Source organism: Arachis hypogaea, chromosome 20 (genome assembly GCF_003086295.3).
Source record: "Arachis hypogaea cultivar Tifrunner chromosome 20, arahy.Tifrunner.gnm2.J5K5, whole genome shotgun sequence".
NCBI classification, from domain to species: Eukaryota; Viridiplantae; Streptophyta; class Magnoliopsida; order Fabales; family Fabaceae; genus Arachis; species Arachis hypogaea.
In genome coordinates, this window is record NC_092055.1 from 34,860,162 (window position 1) to 34,867,535 (window position 7,374).

A 7,374-nucleotide genomic window follows, 5' to 3' on the forward strand; every position below is an offset into this window, starting at 1 on the left:
CTAACTTGAAGAAATCGGTTACAAATCGTGGGAAATACAAGCCGGAGCGAGAACGAACCAAAAATCAAGTTAGACCTACCTAGTCACAACCACAAAGGATTCAAGATACAAAGTACAAAGCAATCCAAAAGAGATACCAAGTCAAGCACAAAAAGTGCGATATCATCCACAAGGTTATAAAAGCCTCGGAGGCTACCAAAACCTATCTCAAAAAAAGCTAAAGCATGCTACCATTTGTTTTTCATAAAAAACAAAAGTTGCTAGGCAAGCAACGGGAAAGTGTCAGCAATTAACAAAACATAAAGAGTTTAAAAAATCCCACAAGCCGAGCCAACTACATATCCAGAATAAAGTTAAAACTAAGGGTCAGAAGATTTTTTAGCAGCATCAGGCCGAGGAGACGGAGGCCGAGTCTGGAGAGGAACGGCATCTACAGTACCGTCATCCCGGTTCAAGATCTGGCAGTCGGGGTCAGAAGCGGGAGGACCAACCTCGGCAGGGACAGCAGAAGTCGACACCTTGGTAGAGGCCACAGGGGGAGGATCGACATCATCCTCATTCTCGTCATCAGGGACAACCTTGCCATCCCTGACAACGTTCTCCAAGCTAAAGAGGGTCAGGTCGGCCTCGGGAGCAATAACCCGAACTTGTTCCCTTAGGTTCTCATAGGCAGCAGTTACACTGCCAACAAGATGACCTTGGAGTTCGGAATAATTAGCCCGGGCATTCTCCAACTCTTCTCTCAGACGCAACACCTCCCGGTAAGACGTCAAATAACTGTCCTTATGCCGCATAGCCGTGTCCTCGGCCAGTCTCAGAGAACCAGCCAGAGAAGTAGAACTAGCCTTTTCATTCTCCAAGTCTTTCTCCAACTTGGCCACCCTTACTTCAAGCTCCTCCATCAAGTCCTTCATCCGATCAAACTCCTGTTTGGCCTCCTCCATAAAAGCTTTAGTAGCATGGAGAGGAAGACTTTAAGCAATTCGATATAGGGCCGCCCCCATGTGTGCCAACTTGATACCACTCCGGGTGATATAATCAAAATGATGAAGAAGTGACACGTCGTCTATAGGAAGAACACCATAAGGGCCGATTTGTTGATCTACAAACTCAACCGCATCAAAGTCAGGAGCATCAAGGTTGAAAGGCTCAGTTGTTCTTTGCTTTTTACTAGGAGGGGCACCGGAAGCTACAACAGAAGATTGTGGAGGATCGACCAGACGGACCCGGGGAGTAGGAATTGCTTTCCTCGGCCCGGCAGAACTCGATATAGGAGGTTTAACTATAGGCTGAGAAGATCCCTCTCCGGCCGCCTTGGCCGAGATGTTTAAAGCAGCGGCGCCTTCTTCGCCTTCTTATAGGCTCTCATAGAATCATTATTCTTCGACATCTCTGAAAAACACAAAAAGCAAAGACAAGTTACAACACAGGAGAAACAAAACTCGGGAGCAAGTATAAAAACAAATCAGACAGTACCCAAAGCAGCCCGAATCAAAGATGGATCACTCAAAAATCTCTTCGTGTCCAGATGGAGTGGCTTCCCCCACAAATCTTCAAGAACAACTACAAAGGCCCGCTCAACCTCACTAAGCATTTCCCATGTGTAACGTGGCACTCTTACATTCTTTTGCCACTCCAGAGGAAAAGCAGGCTCATCATTTTCATCAAGAAAAAAGGAGCGAACCCCCTCAATGGCACGAACTCGGAAGAAATAGTTTTTAAAATCTTTAAACGACTCATCATACATGGCAAAAACTTTATGCCCCTGGGCCGACCTGAAAGAAACCCAGGAAGCTTTCTTTCTGGAGGAACCTCCAGGTTTGGTCGAGACAAAAAGATAAAGGAAAAGAGTTTCAGAAGGTGTTATGTACAACTCCTGACACAGAAGTTGAAATATTTTGATAAAACCCCAGGAGTTCGGATGAAGCTGGGATGGAGCAATATTGCAGGACCACAACAAGTCAGTTTCAAAAGCAGTAAAAGAGAAAGTAACGTTTAATTGGCTGAAGAAATATTCATAAGCATAGAAAGAGGGACGCTCCCCCTCGACGGAAGTCAGAAAACAAACTCTCTCATCGGAATCAGGAGCAACAAGCTCATAATCACTCTCGCGGGCATTGTTATCACAAATCCTATGGCGCTTCCTTAGCTCTGTGCAAAATTCAGCATCCACAATAGAAACACACAACAAAACAAGGGAGTCCAGCCAATCGGACATCCCCTCGGGAACTCTGGAAGACATCTCTACAATGTTATTGTGAGAAGACATGAGGCCAACTAATCCTACAAGTAAGAAAAGAAGATGGGATTACTAAAAACATCTCGGACAAGGGAGAAAACAACTCAATACGATGCAGGTAAACACACAGAAAAGGAAAACCCCAAGACTCAAACCAAAATCTTGGGGCATCCTTTGGAGGCAGTAACAAAGCAAGGTTTCCAGGAAAATCTACAGCTCTCACCCCAGCATCTTTCAAACAAGAAAAAGACTTCAAACAAGCAAGCATTTCCAGAAGCATAAGTCATCACAGTCAACCAAGCAAAAAGCATTCCCAAAACATCAAAACACGCCAAATGGAAATCATCAAAGGTACGAACTTTTGAGAAATCAGACAAAAAGCAATCAAGCAAAGTAAAGAACAGATGCAGAGTTTCCATCAGATAGTAAAAAATCAGAAGCAACAAACAAAAACCGTATAAAGCCTCGACGGAAATGCCAGAGGAACACACAAAAGAAAGCCAAGAAAAACGCATTTACAGCGACAAACAGATGCAAAATCACGAAAAGGTCCAAACTTTCAAAACATGCAAAAGCAAAAGCTTCACCAAGAAACTAAAGATGAAGCCGTGAAAGAAGCAAGAAAGTTAGTACCAACCTGAAAAAGGCAGCAGACTTCAGGGAAGGTGAAGAGGGACGGCAAAATCTGGAATCACTACCTCGAAGCAAAAGAAAAGACACGAGCAAAAGAAAGTGTCGCTGGGCTGAAACGCGAAACTACGAACTCCAGGCAGAAGCTTCAGAAAAATCAAACAAATGCCACAACACAAAGAAAAGTTGAAAGCGAGAGAATGAAGGGAAAAATGCGAAGAAGTTACGAAAAGGGCGAAAGAAGAGAAACTGTTTCTGGGTTTTCAAAATCAAAATAAAGAGCCAAAAGGAAACGGGGCAATTAATGCTAAAATTAAAAGGCATTAAACCCTCGCACGTTCCCAAAGCGCCGATATAAAAGCGCGCGCTTTTAGAGGAAAACGTTCTACATTCAAAAGCTTCTACAAAGGAATCGACAAAATACTTGAGATCGGCTTCACTAAAGAAAGACCGAAGTCAAGAACTCGACCTAAAAAAGAAGACCGAGCTCAAGCAGGGGCACTGTTCATACCCTGGGTCGAGCTGTCCGAACCGGGATGTTCAGTAATAAAGCGACCGACATCCTTAGGTCAAGCGGACCGACTTCTTTACGAAGAACTCGGCCAAATCGACAGGAAAGGCCAATAAAGGGCCCAAATAAAGGAACACAACCCAAATCCAAAGGCAATCCAAGCCTATAGAGATAAAGGCGGTTCCCTTGAAGATAAGCTGACTTCACTCAAAATAAGATAAGATAAGATAAGATAACTAACTTATCTTATCAGAAAGGTCAGCCCACACTACTATAAATACACTGGAGCACCCAGGTATAACTCATACTCTGATTCTACATAAAAACCTGCCTAATACCCGTGCTAACTTAAGCATCGGAGTTTCTTGCAGTTACCCCCCACCCTCCGGTGGCCAAGGATCAGCAGTGCAGCAAATCCAACAAGTCGGACACAACAGCTCCGGCCGCCACCAGCCAGTCGGACACGTCATCTCCGACCAGTACCAAAGATCTCATCCGAGATCGACCTCCAGTTTCAGGTAACCCTCGGAACAATAATGTTCTTGAGAACAAGGAGCAAAAGGAACTAAAAGATGATGCTGCAAACTTTAAAGGAGTTATCCCTTGTGTATCTAGCTCGACCATTGAGAAACAATTTCAATAAGAGTATACCAGCAATATATTTAAGAAAATTCAACAGGAATTTATTTAAAAAGGAGATTATTTAATCCGTGGTGTGGCAGAAGAGGGCGATTTGGTTTGTGTGAAAGTGAACGAGCAGAAACTAGTTTGTGAGAAAGTTCTGTGTTGTTCTTATGGCGTTGATTTTGACCCTTTGACTCAGAAAGTTTGGTGCGAGTGTAACATGTTTGAATTAAGAGGTATACGGTGTTGCCACTGCCTTGTTGTGTTATCATTTTACAGAGCAAAAAAAGTATCATCTTGCTATATTCTCCCTAGATGGAGCAAGAACATATAATGCAAGTTCACTTACATTAAGAACAGTTATGGCGTGAATCTTTTGGATGAAAGTCATAATTTATTCAGAGAATTATGTTCACACTTCTTTAACGTGGCTCAGGAATTCATGACTTATGATGAGGAAGTAGCCATATTGCATTCAGCTATTAACGATGCAAGAACCAAGCTGACTGATTATCGTGCCAGCATATGGTCCAAAAGTGTTGTTGTTACTCAAAATAGTATGGTCACAAAGAGTGAGTTTGTGTTGGTGTATATGACATTCAAGGCCCTTTAAGGGTATCAACAAAGGGTTAGCCAAAAACTAAGAGGCTTAGAGTTTACTTGGACATATCAGTTAAGAAATCTATGCGGAGAAGGGAGAGAAATTCACCTCCGGTATGTGTTTGCCTTAATTATATTTGAACCGTTGTTAAGATAGTTTTGTCGATATAGTTGAGGTGTTTTCTTTGTGCGGAGACTTTTTAGGACAATGATGTAGAAGCTACTAGAAACGAAGACTTTGATGCTACTTTTAGACAGAATGAACCGCAAGAATATGGCAGATTCATGTCTTTGTTAAACTCTTTTGGAAATAGTTAGATTATACTGAGTAGGGATCGTACATGTTTTGTATTGATGGTTTTACTTTTTTATTCGATATGATGAATTTAGACTAATAAATATGCGATATCTCGTTGGTTTTTTTTTTGTTTTTTTTCTCTTATGAATCAAGTATTGTAATTTATAGTGTAATAAACATTCTAAATGAAAAACATTAGCTAAAACATCAGCTACTTTTAAAAAATTGTTAGATGTATAACAACAAAATGTGTAACAAAAGATAGGTTTAGAATGGTAATGAAAAAACATCCAACTATGTAGGAAAAGAAACATCCAAATGTGTAACGGAAGAAACATTCAGTAGTTACTTAAGAAAAAACATCGAATTTGTAACAAAAAGCATCCACTTTGCATAGAAAGAAACACCCAAAAGAATAATGAAAAAACATCCAGATGTATATAAAAAGAAACATCCATTAGAAACTTAGGAGAAACATCCAAAGGTATATCGAAATAAACATCCATTTGGATGCATAAACTAGTTTGTGAGGTGTAACGGAAGAAACATCCAGTAGTTATTTAGGAAGAAACATCCAATTTGAAACAAAAGAAACATCCAGTAGTATATCAACAGAAACATTCAAAATTATAGAGAAAACAAAAGAAACATCCAAACGTTTAGCAAAAGAAAAACGCAATAGTAAAATGGAAGAAATATCCATATGTATATAAAAAGAAACATCAATTCTATAACAAAAGAAACTTTTAGAATTGTCTCAAAAGAAACATACAGTCATGTAAGAAAAAGACATCCAAAGGTATATAAGAAGAAACATCTAGAAGTATATTTAAAAATACATCCACTTTTGCATAAAAAGAAACATCCAAAAGTGTAATGAAAGAAACATCTAGATGCATATAAAAAGAAACATCTATTAGTGACTTAGAAGAAACATCTAGAGGTATATCGAAATAAACATCCATTTGTTTTAACGAGAAAATCATCCAATAGTGTACCAAAAAAACATCCATAAGTGTCTCAACTGTGTAACACAAGAAAAATCTAAAACTGTAGCAGAAGTGTCTCATATGGAAAGGTTATCCTAATTCTATTTTAACGTAAAACCTTCCTTTTCTACTGTCTTTCCCCCTTTATCATTATTTTTCTTAGGTGCTTGATTAGCCCGCTGAAGTATTGTCTTCGTGTTCAGTGCTATGAAGGATGTCCTCACGTCCTGATATTTGTTTCTGGAATGATTGTGGCGTATAGGGGGAGGAGGTCTTTCATGCTTTTCAGAATTTGCTCAATAGATAAATTCTTATGAATGAGCATGATGTCGAGCATTATCTCCGCTATGAAATCCTTCAAGATTTCCTATATCCAGACCCGTCACAACCATAAAGCGTAAGGCGTTGAACTCCAACTCTGTTACCAACGACGGTCAAAACCTCGCCATCGAACTACCCATAACGTATGAACGAACCATGCTCGTCCCTGTTGGACAACCCAATTTCACAAATGATATATTCCATCAATCATTAAATGGTTTGCACTATTCCTTCAACTCCCAGAATTTTAAATTAAGCACACTAGATCTACATGTCACCCGAAGGAATATATACATAATCCGATGCATCATCCCAGTAGCTCTAACAATACCTACTCTCTAGTTCTACTTGTTGGATTCCAACACTATCAATTTTTCATTATATGTTATGTTTGTCATTGCACACAAAAGTTCATCATTAAACTACAGTCTTTTTTTATGGACAAAAATCACACTCACTCAACGACATAGTCATATGCTCACTAAGATCCAGGTAATTTCGACGATAATGTTTATGGTTTCAGCACCAAACTCAAATTATTTGTAACCACACACCTACTATAACATAGAAGTCAATTGTTCAATGTTATTTATCAATTAAATTTCATTACCTTGAAAGTCGTTTGAATTAATACATACATTAGCTATATTTAACATATCTTTTCTATTTTCTTCTTTAATAGCAGACCTTCTCCAGACCAAGTAATGGCAGTGCAACGACCTTGCTCTTGGAAGCTTCAGCGAACTCTATGTTAATTACATAATTTATTATTACTAACTATCGTAGTTAATAGAGAAGAATGAAAGAATGAATGAAGGAATGAAGGAAATGTAAATTTTCAAGCACTTAAACAACAATGAGATCTTTCCTATGATTTGAATTTGATAAACAATTAGAGAAATAATATGTTTATAAGGAAAAAAAACAAATAAAAAAATAACTTCAGATTATATATGTTTATTTAGAAAAAAATTACTCATTCTTTTTAAATACTACAAAAATTAAATCTTTTTGATCATTTTAGTTTTAAAGGTCCTTTTCATTGATTAAATCTTTTTAACGGTCTTTTAGATTAATTTCTCTGATATTTTTAAAAATCCATTAATTACTTATAGTTTAACCACAAGAATGCAATCATCAAAACATAAATGAAACACACGTA